Genomic DNA, 17,938 nt, shown 5'->3' on the forward strand with positions numbered 1-17,938 from the left:
TCACCATCATCATGCTGGAGAAGAACAAGCAGGACAGGGAAGGAGCGCACAATGCCACTGCTATTTCTGTATGTGACTCACAAGGGATTGCCATGGGTTTCATCTATTAATACAGCAATTAAATTATGCTATGGCATGACCACATCTCATTTGGAATGACCCCAACAGCCTCACTTAGAGAAAATAACCATTCAGCTTTAATTATCACGGATAACGATGCTCTGACATCTGTAGCAATTAGGAAACTATCAACTGAGAACACGAAAACAAAGTTTGTGGATTATCATTGATGGGGTTGAAGATATAAGGACATTTTTTTCCAATCAATGTGACCATTAGGGAGCTCTCTCAGCCCTCACAGACATCACAGCCCTCACAGATCCTCAAAAACCCCATGAGCCTCACAGCACTGACATCCCCCCAAAGCCCCCATACCCTACACAGACCTCAGAGCCCACAGACCCCAAACAGACCTCAAAGCCCCTCACATCCCTAACACAGCCCACAACCCTTTACAAACCCCATAGCTGTCACATCCCTCATATAAGAGATAACTCTTACAGACCCTATAGCCTACACTGACCCCGAGAGCTCCCATAGCCCTCACAACCCCAAAGGACACATACCCAAATGATGGGAAAATGGGGTAATATCTCTCAATTTTAACCATAAAAAGGTGAGGGACAACAGGGGTTCCCTCTCAGTTTAAACCCTATGATGATGAAAATGGGGAGCGGTGTGTTGTCCTCAATTCAAACCCATCACATGACATAAAAAAAGATCACTCCGTTCCACTTAAACTGGAAAATAGGAATTCCTGGTCAATTAATTGATACCCCTAAAAACAAAGAAAAGGCAGGTTTTCCTTCCATTTATTACCTTTAAATCACAGGTGAAAGGGTCCCCCCCCCCCCCAGTTTAAACACAAATAATAATGGAAAAGGAGGTTTTTTCCTCAATTTAAACCCCCTTTCCCCTGAGCTCTCTGCCTTTGTTCTGGGATCACCAGGATGCACTGGGGAGAAACTGGAGGCACTAGGATGCACTGGTGAGGGATGGGGAGGATAAAATAGAAAGGAGAAAGGAAAAAAAAAAATCTTCCCAGCACCCCCAAATGCTGTTGCACTCATCACCCTCACCAGCCACACATGGGTCTGCCCCACCCCTCAGCACAAGGAGTGATGGTTTTAAGCTGAAGGATAGAGGTAAATATAAATATAAATAATAGGAGAAGATTTTTAAATAAGGGTGGGAAGGCCCTGGCACGGGTTGCCCAGAGAAGCTGTGGCTGCTTCATCCCTGGAAGTGTCCCAGGCCAGGCGGGACAGGGCTTGGAGCACCCTGGGACAGTGAAAGGTGTTTGTAGCAAAGGAGTGGAATGAGATGAGCTTTGAAATCCCTTCCAAGGCAATATATTCTACAAAACCCCATAGACTCCCATTAGAGAGGTCTCTGGGGGGAAGAACTGACTGTAAATCTGTTTAAGATCCCTCACCCGGGGCTGGGCGTGCTCTGGGGCCCGGCCGGGGTGTGACACCACCGATCCCTTCCCCTTCCAGCCGCGCTCCGGACCGGCGAGTGTTTTGTGTTTTGTTGTGTTTGTTTGTTTATTTGTTGTTTTTCTGTTGTTTTTTTTTTTTTTTTTCCTGGTGGGTCTGAGTTGTCTCCTTTATTTACTTGTTTTCCGCCGGGAAAACAAATAAATACGTAAAACCCCTCTCCAAAGCGGAACCCGAAGGCGCGGCGATGGCGCGGACGGCATGAGGGGAGCGGCCGCGGGTGGCAGCCGGGCGGGTGTCCCGGCTCCAGCCTTTCGTGTCCCGGCTCCAGCCTTTCGTGTCCCGGCTCCTTCTGCGCCCTCCTGGGAACGCAGGTGAGCACAGGGAGAGCAGAGGGTCCGGCACAGCTCCTTCCATCCAGGCTCCTTTCCCTTCCGGCCGCCCCGGTTTGCTGCATTCCCAAGGCCTGGAGCGACACCAAGCTTCCCTGGAAGGTTCTGCACGGCAGCTCGGCTTTGGGAGCCTTCGTCCTCACCCTGCTGGGGCTGTCGGCTGCTTTTCTTTCCCTTTTCTCCTCATCTTTTTCGCCCTTTTTTTCTTTCATTTTCCCACCCTTTTTTCTTTTCCGTTGCCCCTCACCGTTTCCGCCATTATTCCCCCCTTTTCCCACCCTTTTTCACCTCACCTCACATTTCCAGCCCTTTCCCCCTCACTTTATCTACCTTTCCCTGCCCCTTCCCCATCGTATTCCTCACACTTTTTTGTGTCCCTTTCCTATGCTTTTTTGTTCATCTTTTCCACCCCTTTTCACCTCACATTTCCAGCCCTATCCCCCTCATTTTATCTACCTTTCCCTGCCCCTTCCCCATCATATTCCTCACCCTTTTTTTGTCTCCCTTTCCCCCTAAACTTTCCCACTCGTTTTTTGTCCTCTTTCCCCTCAGTTTGAACCGTGCAGCTGCCCTGTCCCTTGTCACCCTCACTGTCTGTCATCACCCTGAGTGGCTCACCTTACTTACTGAGTGGCTCAATCACTCTTAGAACCACCTGTCAATCAATTTGGTAGCCTGTCAATCACCTAGTCCCACCTGTCAATCACTTCTCCTCCCACCTATAAATGACCTTGCTGTCCCCATGTCTGTCTTAGCCCTCACAAGCCCCAACAGACCTCAGTCTGTCTTAGCCCTCACAAGCCCCAACAGACCTCAAAGTCACATTTTAACATTCATGGATCCCATAGCCCCCAGAATCCTCACAGCCCTGAGAGCTCTCAAGGACCTCACAGACCCCAAACCTTCCAAGTCCCTCTAGTCCTCACAGCCCCCACAGACCTCAGAGCACTTATAGCCTCACACAGCCCCTCTGTGCAAGGCTTAAAATCAAAGTTTTCTCCTCCCCGTTCCTTCTGCTGATAGAGAAGGAAAATCACAGCTGCTATCCCATGACTGGTGGAGCCTGGCCAGGGCTGGCCTCTGCCAGGGGAAAAAATCCCAAATCTCCTCCTCTCTTTCTCTCTCTGGTATTTCTCATCCTAGCTGAATACCAAACTAGCTTTTCTATGAGGAGTTTCAGGTTGTTTGTGTAAAGAAGATTTGATCCCCTTTTGCCATTTATCTGCTCCTGGGCTACCACTGCCTTCAAGGCATTTCCCAATACAGAACCTCATATCTCTATAGCCACACAAATCAGTTTAAAGCCACAAAATGCAGCCCAACCCCCTCAAAACATCACTAGAAGTCAGCAGGCCTTGGGAGATGCTGGACACAGTGATGGTCCCTGAGCTTGTTGCCTTCCATGAGGGATTTATGCAGCTGCCAGGATGATGCCAGAGGGAAAGCCACTCCTATTATAGCCCAGTGTCCTGTTCCTATTCAGGTAATTTAAGTGCCAGAGCTCACCTTCTGGTGTGTGCACCCAAACTGGGGAGGGAATGGCAATATGGAAAAGCTGAGGGATTGCCTAGAGTGCTGCTGCCTGGGCTGGGCCTTTGCAGGATACATAAAGATGGATAAAGCTTCCCTTAGAATCAAAAACGGATCACATTCACCCAATAAATTGCACAAATATTTTCTGGTTAGTGATAATCTCACCACTGGCCAGGCTGGATGCAGGTCCTGCTAATTAAAGGACAACAAGCCTGATGGGTTGATGAATCAGAGCTGCCATTTCAGATAGCAAACCCCCAAATTTCTAAAGAATTAGGTTGCTCTGAAGGCAGAGAGGGAGCCTAGTGCAGATTAACTGTGAAAGAAATGCTGGTGTTTGTGGATGCTGCTTGTTGGCAACTTGCCATCCCTCTCCTTGCTGCTTGGGGGACCAGAGACCCCTGAGTGTTAGATAAAAAACCACACACAGATTAAAGCAAGACAAGCCACGGTTTAGGACCCATCCCTACTGGTGAGTACACTCCTCTCTGTTTTCATGCATCCCATGGAGGTACAGGTGAGCTTTGGGCTGGAGCATCAGTTATCTGGGATGCAGAGCCTTGTCCTGGCACATGGCTGGGCAGCAGCAGTTTGCCAAAGGGACAGGATGGTGGAGGTTCCATGTGTTTGGAAGGGGTTGGACTGGGCAGGCTGCAGCTGGACTTGCTGTCAAGAGGGTTAAACACTCCCTGTGGAAATGGAGCAGGCTCCATACTCCAAAAATCCAGTGCCTGAGCTTTGCAGGGCAGGTTCAGATGAAAGGGACGCCCTTGGGGGTGACAGTGCAGAGTGCCTGGTCACAGTTTGGGACAGGCCATCACTCACTGTGAGCTCATCCTCTCCCTGCACCTCCTCCCTCGGCGTGGGGATGTGCCAGCCCAGAGGGAAGGGAACAGCACTCCTGGCCATGTTGTTTTTGTTCCTCAGGCAGCCAGAAATCTCCATCAGGCTCATTCTGCCTGAGCTTTGCTCCCACAGATGCCCAGTCCCATAAGGATCATCCCTGTTCCAGCTTGCTTGTAGGTGACAGGTGACCTGCTGCCACACTGGGAGTTTTTAGGGACAAGCACGCTGCTGTTCCACCTCGGGGAAATGATGTGATTTTCACGTGTCCCCGCTGCAGCATGAATGAATGAGCCATTTGACAGAGGATACTTTGTGAGGCTGGCAAGGCCTCTGGCTCCAGGTTTTATATGGAGAGCTGAAGGCTGTTTTTCCACTCCTCCTGCCACGAGTGGTTGGAAAGGGTGATAAACAGCAACTGTAACCATGCAAAGCCATCCCCACCTCTTCCTGTCCCAGCACAGGTTGATCTTTCACATCCAGGGACATCCCCAGCCCAGGGGCTGCAGCAGGATCCTGGCACTGTGAGAGCTGCAGGTGCTGGTTGCCCAAAGAGACACCTAAATATGGGGAAAAGTTCATTAGAGGTTTCCTATTAATTTGGAGATGCTTCCCAATAACAACCTCCTGAGTCTCTCAAAACTGAACAACCTCCCGAGTTTCTCAAAACTGAACTACAGGACAAAAAACTCAAATTCTCCTCTGGATCTCTAAAACCAGGCTGGCTTCCTTAGCAAAAAAAAAACCCCAAAAAAAGAACGAATCCTCTTGCCAAGCAAATTAACAAAACTACATTATTTTCCTCAGGAAAGTAATTTCCTAATGTTTTTTTTTTTACCCTTTTAATCCCAATTTTAAGCAGAGGCTTACACCTGGTCACTTGTGCCGCTGTACCAGATTAATTTGGTTTGTTTTTCACAATTTGAAAATGACTTCAGTACCCAATTAAGGTCTCCCACTTTCTTACTAGTTTGCATTTGACTGCGTGGGAATAACCTGGCAGTGCTGATGTTTGCTTTAAGAAAAATTCTCCAACGTAGCTGTCATGCAGCAAAACCCATCTCTCTGAAAATTGCCTAGACCAGCTTCAAGTGAGCTTCTAAAGGCAAAACCTTTGGCTTTTTAGCTTCCAGAGATTCCCCTCCTTGTCTGAAACTCGGCATCTCCAGATGTATCAAACATCTCAAGCACAAGTTGTTCCATATGCTCCATATAAATTGTGGACAAGCCCCTCAGGAATAAATACATGCCGACCACATACGTGCTGTTTCCTGGGATTTTTTGGACACGAGCTCCAAACAAAACAGCCACGACGTGGAGATGATGTTTATGTAAGCTCCCCCATCAACCGACGGGAAGTTTACAGGGAAGAGAGGAAAATGATGCAGTCTGGATCCCTTTGCCCACCCAGGGGAACTCCCATGGCTCCAGGGAGACCTCAGAGAACCTTCCAGTGTCTACAGAGCCTCCAAGAGAGCTGGAGAAGGATTTTTAGGAGAGGCATGGAATCACAGGGTGGGGGGGAAATGGTTTCCTGTTGCCAGAGGGAAGGGTTAGATGGGATTTTGGGAAGGAATTCTTCCCTGTGAGGTTGGTCAGGCCTTAAGCACAGGTTGCCCAGAGTGGTTGCCCCTGGATACCTGGAAGTGTTCCAGGCCAGGTTGGACAGGGCTTGGAGCACCCTGGGATAGTGGAAGGTGTCCCTGCCCGTGACAGGGGGTGGGATTGGATGAGCTTTAGGGTCCCTTCCAACCCAAACCCTTCAGTGATTCTATGGAAAGAGATTCAGAGGGGATTCAACTCTCCTCAAATCCCTGTGGGCAGAATGTAGGGATTGTCCTACATCTTAATTAAAAGTCAGCAGAGTGGCCCAATTTTCACAGCTGAATTAAACCTGTTCAACTTAACCCCAAAATTAAAAAGCAGCAGCATTTTGGACAGGCACCCTGTCAGGAAATCACAGCCAGGGCTGACCTGGTGCTTGGAAGAGTTCCAGGCCAGGTTGGATCCCTGGAAGTGTTCCAGGCTAGGTTGGACAGGGCTTGGAGCACCCTGGGATAGTGGAAGGTGTCCCTGCCCATGGCAGGAGGTGGGATTGGATGAGCTTTAGGGTCCCTTCCAACCCAAACCCTTCAGTGATTCTATGGAAAGAGATGCAGAGTGGATTCAGCCCTCCTCAAATCCCTGTGAGCAGAATGTAGGGATTGTCCTACATCTTAATTAAAAGTCAGGAGAGTGGCCCAATTTTCACAGCTGAATTAAGCCTGTTCAACTTAGCCTCAAAATTAAAAAGCAGCAGCATTTTGGACAGGCACCCTGTCAGGAAATCACAGCCAGGGCTGACCTGGTGCTTGGAAGAGTTCCAGGCCAGGTTGGATCCCTGGAAGTGTTCCAGGCTAGGTTGGACAGGGCTTGGAGCACCCTGGGATAGTGGAAGGTGTCCCTGCCCATGGCAGGAGGTGGGATTGGATGAGCTTTAGGGTCCCTTCCAACCCAAACCCTTCAGTGATTCTGTGGAAACAGATGCAGAGTAGATTCAGCCCTCCTCAAATCCCTGTGGGCAGAATTGCAGGGATTTTCCCACCCCTTAATTCAAGTCAGGAGAGTGGCCCAATTTTCACAGCTGAATTAAACCTGTTCAACTTAGCCCCAAAATTAAAAAGCAGCAGCATTTTGGACAGGCACCCTGTCAGGAAATCACAGCCAGGGCTGACCTGGTGCCCCAGGGGAGAAGCAGAAGCCCTGGCAAGGTTGGGGTGTGGGCCACCATCCCCACAGGTCATTTCAGACTCCAGCATTGCTGATCCCCAGCTTCCATCTCACCCTACTAACGGGCAAGAAAATCCATGGAATATTCTATCATGTAAAAAAAATAAGACAAAAGATAAAAAATGTATTTTCTTATTTCTTTATTGGGGATCATCTCCCTGGGCTCTGCATTTCCTGGGCTCTCCTCTCCCTTTTGCCATTACACATGATTTTTTTCTCTCCAGCCCTGGGACACAATGACCACAGGTTTCCAAGGAACTGCCTACAGCAAACCCCCCCAGGTCTATTTTTCCCCTCTGCACCTTCCCAAATAACACAACACTCATTCATGGGTATGAATAATTCCTTACAATTCCTCTTGGAGTACAAATAATTCCCTGTAACTCCTCTTCGGCTCGTCTGCCGTTACATCATCCTGTCCGTGTGGGCAGTGAGTATTTCTGGCCTCTCCGTTTTTCTGACTCCAGCTCTTTTCAAGCCACCTCACCTCTCTCCCTGTAGTTAGTAACAGCCTTTTCCATCACAAAAGTTGGAATTTTCGTTGAACTGTTGAAATCCAGCCCATTCCTAACAGTTCTTTTTGTGCAGCACAAGTTGCCACAGGACACTGAGGCCGAGACTTGGAAAGGTTTTTTCACTCCCTGGAAGGGTCTAAAACAAGAAAACAGGAGTAACCCAAAGCAAAGGCTGGCAAGGTCTGTGTTGACCAAAATGCATTTCGTGCTCCCTGAGTTATCTTTTACTCCGAAAAAGAGCTGAGCTATCTTTCCTAGAAGCCAAGCATCACAGTTCACATTAGAGTTTACTGACCTACAGGCTGTGCATTGTGTTAGAGGGGAAAATATCCACATTATTTACATACTTGAGCATAGTTTGTTCCCTGTAATCACTGAAAATCCCTTCTAGCAGGAGGGCTTTTTGCAGGATGTGGTTGGTTTGAGCTCCAAGCTTCACCTTCTGAATTATGATCTCTTTTGCAGGCTGTGGATTAAGTGTGTGTATATACACTCAGATAATGCACACAGCCTGGTGTGGGCTTGTTTTTGTTGCTGAGATTTTTTTATGAGAGGGAGAAAAAAACCCCCATAGAATCAAAAAATCACAGAATGGTTTGGGTTGGGAAGGACTTGGAAGTTCATCTTGTTCCAACTACCTGCCATGGACAGGGACACTTTCCACTAGACCAGGTTGCTCCAAGGCCCATCTAACCCAGCCTTGAGCACTCCCAGGAATGGAAGATGGGAGATTTTGCAGAGATGTTTTAAATTCTTGGCCAGGGCTGCAGGATGGGAAGGGCACATCCAAGTGTCTCTTATCTTTTCCTAATTCCCACTCTGACCTGCCCATCTAGAGATGCTCTTGCCCCTTTCCCTGACTGTTCCAAAACCATTTGATGAGACAAAAAACCATCAAGAAATATTTGCATGGAGGCAGACAGACCAACAGAAAGCACAGGAGAAGAGCAGAACCAAGAGAACTTCAGGAAAATATTTCCTGGACCACTTCCTAACCAGGGTGCCGGGGAGGCATTTGGATAAAAGCAATAGCAAATCCTTTGGAGCTAATGAAAACCATCTATTGCAAGCAAAATTAAAATGCAATCTGCAGCCCTGCCCTCTGTCCCAGCAGAGCTGCTCTTTGCCTTCACTTCCAAGCAGCACAAAGAGTTTGTTCTTTAAAACAGGGCTGTGAGAGGTGGGATCCTGCACCCCTGATCTGCTGTGCAGATGGGAAAGTAGTGGAGCAAGCCTGGGGTTTGGTGGTACTCCCTGATTTCAGAGCAAGAACTTTCTCTCTCTGCAGGAGCAGCTTTTATTTGAGGGGGAAAAGGTGACTTTGGGTTTTGCAGATGCCAGAGGAGTCCCTGGAGGAAAAGCCAGTAGATGGTGCTCAAGGATGGAGCCAGGATGTTCCTGGGTGTCACCATGTGTCCCCAGGGACCCGCAGCCAGCCAAGCAAAATCCTCAGAGGTTTCCTAAGTCAGGGTGGAAATTGCCCAGCTGAGGCACATCGGAAAAGAACTGCGAAATTTAACCACTCTCTGCCAGTTTCATTGGATGTTTTTTTAAGCTGGGACCCTCCTTCTGGCGGTGGGAGGACATCAAAGCCACCTTTGCATCCTGGGGATGATGTAGCACACAGGGCTTTTAATTTTTTTTTCATGGATAGAAAGAGAATTCCTCAAAACCCTCTTCCTGACTCATAGCATTAATCACATCTAGTTACTAATGCACCAGGGAGGAAATATTACTGAACTTAGTCCCAGATGCCTCTAGAAATTACCAGTGGGATTTCATCCAGTCTTTAACTAATTATCAGAGGGTTAGTTTGGTGTCTGGGGGTGGAAAGTAGACTGTCCCTGCAGATGTCACCCTCTTCCCAGGGGTGTCACCCACCCCCAAAATGCCACAGCAGCCACAGCCCAGGTTCCCATGCTGGATGGGAATCATTTCTCTAGGAGTCACCAACACAAATTGTAAGGGAACTGCTAAAGGAAGGCTTGTAAAGGGTTGTGAGTGAAAGGGGGGAAAAAAATAACCCCACCCCAAAATGCCCTGAGCATCCTATCTGGCTGCTCCCCTGCTACGTGTCAGTGACAAAGCCCCTTTTTGGAAAGGAAAATCTTCCAGCTTGGTTATTACAGCCATGAGGCAGTCAGATGGGAATTGAAGAGCTCTTGCAGCCTCATTTAATTACTGGAGCACTTGGTAAAAGTCACTTCAATATTGAAACCATGTTAAGTCAAAGGAAAAAAAAAAAAAAAAGAAATGCTAACAGCACGAAAAGAAATCAATCTAACTCCCCAGTTAATCATGTTCTCAATTGAGCTGTGATAGGCACATTACACTGCTCACACACATTTTCACCAGTGTTGTTACATTATTTATCTGGAATTCTCTGACTTGGCTGTTTTTCACCACTGTTCTGGGGGTGCGTGGAGCTTTCCTGTGGTTTGTTCTTTTTTTTTTTTTTTTTTTTTTTTTTTTTTCAGCCAATTAAAGTGTTCCCCTGCACTCCCTCACTGCCACGCAGAAAACTCTGGTTTTCCAGGCAGATCTGAAGAAAAGGCCAAACAGATCCCAGCTGCATACTGGTTACCACTGGTGAATATAATTCTTCATTGCAATAGCAACTGTAGCCTCAAGTTCTTGCTTTGCTGAATCTCAGAATAGCCTGGGTTGGAAGGGGTGTTGAAGACCACCTTGTTCTATCCCCCTGCAATGGGCAGGGACACCTTCCACTAGACTTGGTTGCTCCAAGCCCTGTCCAAGCTGGCCAGGAACACTTCTAGGGATGGGGCATCCCAGCTGAGCTCTGCCTGACAGCTGAAATCACCTGGAAAGGCCTTTGGTTTGGATCCTTCTGCCCACATAATGCTCCTCCATCATATGAGTTTTATTTTTTAGCCGCTGTCCCTCACCCTGGTTGAAAATAAAAATAAAAAATTTTTAAAAATTAAATAAAAATAAAATAAAATAAGCTTATTGTCATGGTTTTCCAGCAATTCCTGTTTCCACCATCCCCAGTTCAGTGCCCACTGACACCCAGTGAGGAGCTGCAGCTCCCTTTGGCCAGGCTCATTTGTTATTTGGGAACTCCCTGCCTGTAAGCTGCAGCCTGACAGATTTTGGAGGGGTGGCATAATGCCCTGCTTGCCTTTGGCCACAAGGCTGGGGAGTTTCTCCACTCTGTCTTCCGCCTCTGCCAGCACCAAGCCAAGCACAATTTCTAAAAGGAGTTATTGCCTCAGTCCAAGGGCTCAGCACTTCCCTGAAGCATTCCAGCTATTTCTTTATGTGGCTGCTCTTTCAAACAGCACCAACCCAAGAGCAAACATCATAAATCCCCCATTTGAAAAGAAAAGAACTTGACTGTTTGGTTCCAGGGACTCCATCTCCACTCCAGCCTTATATGGAACCGAGCAAGAACAAGAGATAAGAGTTAAAGTTTCCATACCAGTGCTTATTGCAAAACACAGCCCAGCCCAGCCTGAAATCTTTGACTTTGGCCAGTGGTCCTGCTAGAATACAGGAACAGAAAACAGGATTAAATTAGCCCCAAATTTATTAGCCTCTGCTAAATGAAAGGTTAAAGTATTCTTTCATTTCACATGTGTTTAAAAAAATTTTAAAAAACAGCCAGTCAGGAACTTGCAGACTGGATTGGCTGCCTTTTAAACTTATATATATTTTAAAATACATATCCGTATGCTAAGGTGTTATAAGTTATGAATAACATAAATCCTCCACTTCTGCCTGCCCATCTGGGGATGTATAAATGCTTTATCCAGCCTCTCTCCCCTTGTGCTGGTGTTAGAACCATTCAGGCAGAGATGCTGTGCTTTACCCAGCCTCGAGCATCTCCGAGCGGCGCTGCTCCGTCGGGATGGTCCTTGGCACATCCCCGCTCCTGCAAACATCCAGCACCAAAAGACATGGTTCAATCAGCTTCCTCCAATCCCACAGGGCTGTTTTTTAAAAATCTTTCCTCTTTCTTTTTTTTTTTTTTTTTCTCTGTTTGTTTTTTTAAATTTTAATATCTATTTCCCACCAACGAGGGAGCAGCGCTTCGGACGCGGCAGGGCCAGCGCGGCGAGGGGGAAGCCGCAGATTGCGGAGGCGTCCCCCGAAGAGAGAAGGGGGGGAATGACTTTGTGTGTGTGTGTGTGTGTGTGTGTGTGTGATGAGCAGCTCTGACCTCAGCCCCGGGAACGCCAGCACCAACCATCTGGATCCCATTTGCGACGCCCGGCCCCCCGGCATTGCCGAGCCAGCCGCCTCCTCCGGCCGCGCTCAGAGCCACGGCAGCCGCCGCGCAGGGACCAGCGTCCCTCCAGAGCCCTGTCCCGCCGCTGCTCCCTCATCCCAGCGCCGCCTGCACCCCGCCAGAGGGGACCGGGGAGGCTGAGCAGCGCCGCACGCCATGAAGCAGCGGTGAGAGGCGCTCCGGAGAGGAAAATCCTGGAGTAAGGAGCTCTTCTGGAGGTTCACTCAGGGGTAAGTGCTGCTTACCCCTCGGCAGCTGCTAAGGCATGGCTCTTCTCCTTGGTGGGGTGGTATATCTGGCGGTTTTTCAGCCACCCCCAGGTCTGCATCACTCTTGGGAAAGCTGCCGGCTCGCTCAGCCCGTGAGCTCCTCCTGGAGCTGATGCACCGCAGGTGTGTGGGAGCGCTCCTGTCCCCACCACTGCAGGGGAACTGAACACATTCAAGGCTATTTCCCCCGTTGCCTCAGCGTGGGTTTTGGATTTGGTGCCTCGGAATTGCTGCAGCAGCAGAGTGATGGGATGGGATGGGAGCAGGATGACAGGGGAAGCAGTGCCCCAAGGAGGGCATGTGGTGGTTTTTGGGAAGATGTGTCAGCACAGGGAGGTGGAGGCATCAATGGGACCTTGCAAGGAACGTGCTGAGGGGGTATCTCAGTGCCCCTTTCCTGCTCCCAGGGCTAGGGGATGTTGGATAGCTGCCCTCACCCCTCCTGCCCCGAGGTGAGGTAGGATGAACCCAGCAGAGGTGTTCAGCTGTGCCAACTCAGGTTCTGCTGCCAGGCATGTCCCCACTGCTCTGGGGTGGGCCAGCATATGGCTCCAAGGGTAATCCTCATCCTCTTGTGGTCATCCACAGAGAGGGAAATTACCCAAGCAGCAGCTTTTCCCCTAAGGGAAAGGGCTCTCCAGCCATGCATGGAGCTACTGTCCCCCTCCACAGCTCCCTCTGCTCTCCCTCCTGCCTTCCCCAGCCCTTTCCCCCCGCAGCCCCAGTTGCCCTGAGCCTCCTGGGACGTGCTGAGGGGGTGGCTATGACTAATCTGGAGACACCCTGCCACCATCCCTTCCCAAGCAGAGCTGGGGCGAGAGATGCTTGTGGCCAAACTGGTTTCCTGACCAAGCAGAAGGACCAAAAGTGGCTGGAATGGGGGTAGCCAAAGCCCCTCTGGTTCCAGTGAGTGCAATGGGAAACTCTCTGCTCATTTCTGGTTGCTGTGATGATTCATGTGCACGCTCTTGGGGGAGAGGAATCTTTCCTGTGTTTTTCAAAATTTTGGTTTTGCCCCATTTCTTGCTGGTTTAGGGAAAAAAGAATCAGTATTTGTGGTTGGGTAATTATGGTGCTTATATAGTGATATGTATTATGTTTGTTCTGGGGCACAAATGCCCAGTTTAGGAGGTTTGTAGGGAGATGCCTCCAGACTAATGCTGTTGCAGGGAGCTGGAGAATTCCTCCAAGGTCATGTAAGAATGCAGTGGTGGCAGAGGAGAGACTCAACTCCACTTCTCCCTGGCACCATCCCTTCAGTCAGAGCTCAGGCAAACAGGCTTTTCATCCCCAAAATTCCTCTGTCTTTGCAGAGGGGCTGACCATGGCGAGGGTTGTGCCAGTGTTTAAGACAGGAGTGCAGGGCTGTGTGCGTGCTGCCACCACACCACGGTTCATTCATTCCCTCTCCAGTTTCCAGCACCCTCCCCAGTCCCCTTTCTGGTTTTTCAAACATCTCTACGACTTTCCATTCAAACTCAGTAACTTTCCCTGATTCCAGGGTGAGCTAAACCAGCCCCTGCTTTACTCCCACATGTCAAGGAGGGGGGAAAAATTTTTTTTTAAAAAAAATCACGTTCCTCCTCTACTTTTGCTACGTGCCTGTCCAGGAACAGGAGGGAACATCCTATTCCTTCCACCAGCGCAAGCTGTGGTAAGTGCACAGCCTTGCCAGCCTTGGATTGTGTTCCCCACAGGATTTGCAGCAGAGGGGTGAGCCTGCCCTGTGCTGGGCGTGCACGGCGCCGGGTGGCACTGTGTGCCTGCTCCCTGCCCTGAATCACAGCCAGCCTGACTTACCCCTCCACATGCCCATCACTTTTTCCACCTTTTTTAAGTGATCTGTGTTCCACATTAAGGAGCTGATTTGTTTGGGTGGGGAGGCTCCGGGAGGCTCTGGTTACTATACATAAGGAGTCATTGATCTTCGAGGGTGTTTCCTCTTTTTTTTAAATTTTTTTTTTTTTATTTTAGCAAATACTCCCTTTCCTCTTATTAAGGACTCTATTTTGGTCTCAGTCTTTGGATGGAGAAAACAACTGGATTTTAAGCCAACAGCATGCTTAGAAGGACAGCAATGAATATGTGATTCATATTAAATTCTAGCACCCAGGGAACTTGCCTGGGTAGGACATGGAAGCACCATAACTCTATTGCTTTGCTGAACACTGGTTTTAAAAAAAATCAAAGCTCCAGTGGCTTGCAAAAGCAGGGAGATTTTTTTTTCCATCCTTTCTGTCTTCTTTTTTTTTTTTTTTTTTTTTTTTTTTTTTTTAATGTCCAGGTCTGCATTGGTAGGAATAAATTTTTTCAGGGGCAGCCCTCAACCCCACAAGCCTCACCTTCCCAGTAGCACTTGGCAGCAACCTTTACACTTCAAAAGAGATGAGACAAATCTTAATGTCTCCACCTGGAGCCATGAATAAATCCAGGATCTGTCCTGTTCAGCCCATCCTGAGTCTCTAGAACCAGCTTTGCTTCTCCCAAGGGCTGTGGAACCAGGCAGAAAAGTGTTCTATTCTTCTGTGATGAAGGGGTGGACAGGCATGGGACACTTCTGTCCCTTGAAAAGGTGACCAAGCTTCTTTTTTTTTTTTTTTTTTCACGGAAAAAATCATGGCATTCAGCCTCAGAATCCGGGAGTGGCTTTTGGCTAACGTTTTCCCCAGCTGAGGGAAATATGAGGGGGAATTCGTCCAGGCGAGAGAGGAGCATGCCTCGCCTCCAGAGGGCAATCTGCAGCTCCCTGGCTCCATCCACATCAGGAGTTTGGGAGCTGCTTCTCCCAGCTGCTCGCTCCACAGCCATGACTGCAATCTTATCCCCACTGCTGGGGATGCAAAATAAATTTAGTTGTTCTGGGTGCCTGGTGTCCACTTCCAAGCCACTGGCAGGGCTTACAGCTGCTGTGGATGCAGCAGAGAGCAGCCAAGCCAAGGGAATTTGAGGCTGAGCAGTTTGGTTGGGAAAATCCCCACAAAGCAAATGCAGGTGAAGGCAGAAACCTCTTTTTTTTCGGTTCTGACATCCCCGTGAGAGACTTCTGGAGAAATCTAGAGTATTCTCACAGCATCCTGCACAAGCTGTGGAATGATGCTTTGCTCTCCCTGTCCCCCTTTCAGAAAAGCTGTTGAGACCCAGCTGCAAATGCACCTCTTTTTCCATGAGGAAAGCACAATCCACCCCACAAGCACAAGGGAATTTAAGAGCTGCCATTGCTCCTCAGGTTTTTAGTCAATATATTTTTTGGGGATGCTGCATGGCTGGGCAGGAAAACTGGAGCAGATATCCTGTGATTTGGGGTAGTGGGGCATCCCAAATGTCCCTGGGCGTGCCAGCTGGGAAAGCTGCACAAGGCCAAGCCCAAATCCAGGCCATTTGTCCCCAGAAAATGTGCCAGCTGTGGCTCTGCCTACCATGCTTGCCATGCTCTGCTCCTTCCCAGAGGCTGCTCAGCTTTCCAGCAGGAATGTGTCACAGGAACAGGGAGGTTATGGGAGCAAATGTCATAAATGCAATCACAAAATGGTTTGGGCTGGAAGGGACATTAAAAAGCATTTTGTTCCAGTCCCTTTCAACACTTGCAGGGATGGGGAAGCCACAGCTTCTCTGGGCACTCTGTGCCAGGGCCTCAGCACCCTCACAGGGAAGAATTTCTTCCCATTATCCCATCTATTCTATTTTAACTACACTCTAGTGAAAAAACCCACCCCAACACAAGCAAACAAGAGCTTAGCAAGTGAATTTAAAACATCCACTCAAAGGAAAAAAAAATATGTAAAAAGTCAAGTTTTATGCGCAGAGAAGTATGCAATATATGCAAAAAATAGCTGCTGGGGAAAATATTTAAGGAAATCACTTCATTGTGTCGGAGGTAGAAATGATTGCTTTTTGAGAGCAGTATTAGGAACAGATGTATTGCTTCTGATGAAATACTGTAATATTAAGAGGTCAGCACAGACTATATAAACTCTAGACAGACATAAAACTTTCAGATTATTGAAGGCTACAGGAGTTAATCTCTTAGCACATGAATCATGAAGAAATTGGCTCCCCAGGCTTTGGTGCTAACTTAATTCAGGAAAACTCTTTCCTTTCCTAAAGGAAAGGAGTCAGGTTTTTCAGCATATTTTTCCAGCTTGAAATGGACATAGCAAAAGCTTCACCAGAGCTTTCACCCTACAGGACTGCAAGGAACTTTTCATTTAAAAAATGAAATAAATCCACAATTAAATTGCCTTGTTGAAAATACATTATTGAAAACGCAACAATGCCAGAGAATAAAGTTGCAACACAAATACTTACCTTAACCAAGTATTGAAATGATTTCACATCTCTGGTTTTATCATCCATGCTCTGCAAGCTGGTGCCACCTCCAGCTCCTGTGACTGGTGGTAATTTGGGACGCAAAGCAAGAACACATTGAGCAACGGAAATTACTTCTTGTGCCTCGCTGAGGCAAGCCAAGCAATAAAAATCACATTATTCATTGTTTTAAACCCACTTTTCTCACTGAGCCAGAGACTTAGACCACTCAAAACAGAGCTGAGTGGAGTTTTGGGTGAACTCCCCCATCCAAGGAAAGAAAAAACAAATTACCCCCACCCACCCAACCCCCACTAAATTACCTTTACAAAAAAAAGTTGCTGTCTTGCTGCATCTTCTTCTACAGGAAAATCATCTCCTTGCCCACCCCTTTCTGCAAGCACTGAACTCTTCCTCATTAGCTAATGAGGGGGCTATAAGAGAAAACCCTGCTCAGGAGCAACTCTTCTTAAAAGCTTCTATTTTCCTTAACTTGTCAGTGTCTAAGAGACATCCATCATTTCTTCCTGCAAGACTTTTCTGCCTTTTTCCTTCTGATGGCTAATCCTGGCTCCTATGACTTTGGGATGGTTTTGTGTGATGCTAAAACTCATCTCTTGTTGATGGACAAGTCCCCCTGCTTGCACAGAACTATAAATACCGTGATGGGGGTCACAGAGAAAGCTGGAGATAGATCTGGAGTGCTCCTAAAAGAGAAAATGGGGAATGAGGTGAAATCCCTGGAGGTGTCCAAGGAACACCTGGATGTGGCACTCAGTGCTCTGGGCGGGGTGACAAGGTGAGAACCAGTCCCTGGGTTGGACTCGGACTCGGAGGTCTTTTCCAACCTAAGAAATTCTGTGGAAAATCTCAGCTTCCCACTGCTGTGGGAGTTCACGGGTGATCCTGTGGGCAGGGGGGATTCCACAGCCTCAGGGAGTTTCCCTTTTCCCTTTGGCTGCATCTCGTGGCTGTAAACAGGCTCCGAGCAGCTGCTTGACATTAAGACCAAAAAAGCCCCCAAATGTTTGCTTCAGTCCTGTCCCTTTTTAGCCAGCAAGACATCAATTTTCACTGGTTTATCTTGGTGCTCTGCTCATCCCCAGCTGTTGTGTCTGAAGAGGGATTGGCTGCCAGCAGCTAATAAACAGGATGATAACATAACTTCCTGCATTTTGGGAAAGAAATATGAGCAGCTTTACAGCACACAATTACTTTAGTGGGCTGTTTTCCTTAGCATGCATTTTATTTCATGTTCCCCATTCAGTTCTAGCAGCCTTTTCACTCTGTGACATCCCACCCTTAAGGGAAAGGGGGCTCCCAAGGTTTGTAGGTGCTTGTGGCTCAAGGAAAAGACAGAAGTGAGAGGGCCTGCAAAAGCTTACAAAGTTTTATTAACAAATTACACACTTGGCATGGAATTGGGTGTGTTAATCACTGATCTTCCTGATTTCAGTATAAGCACGTGGCAGTGGCTTTTGGATAAAGGACAGAGTGAAAGGGAAAAGAGGGAGGGTGATGGATTAGAGAGGGAGAGATAGAGATTAAAGGAAGGGAGAAA

General features: G+C 48.2%; 1 protein-coding gene across 2 annotated transcripts in view; it reads left to right on the forward strand.

The window, feature by feature from the left end:
- The first annotated feature begins 11,864 nt into the window (after nucleotides 1–11,864).
- The window catches only part of COL6A3 (collagen type VI alpha 3 chain), a 57,394-nt gene continuing 51,320 nt past the window's right edge, over nucleotides 11,865–17,938 (forward strand). The window contains exon 1 of one of the 2 annotated variants that reach the window (XM_063162692.1): nucleotides 11,865–12,033. The gene's annotated coding sequence lies outside the window, so the exon portion shown is untranslated. The remainder of the gene's footprint in view (nucleotides 12,034–17,938) is intronic. The other variant, XM_063162693.1, reaches the window with a different exon arrangement.

Source organism: Melospiza melodia, chromosome 8, assembly GCF_035770615.1.
Source record: "Melospiza melodia melodia isolate bMelMel2 chromosome 8, bMelMel2.pri, whole genome shotgun sequence".
In the NCBI taxonomy this organism is placed as follows: Eukaryota; Metazoa; Chordata; class Aves; order Passeriformes; family Passerellidae; genus Melospiza; species Melospiza melodia.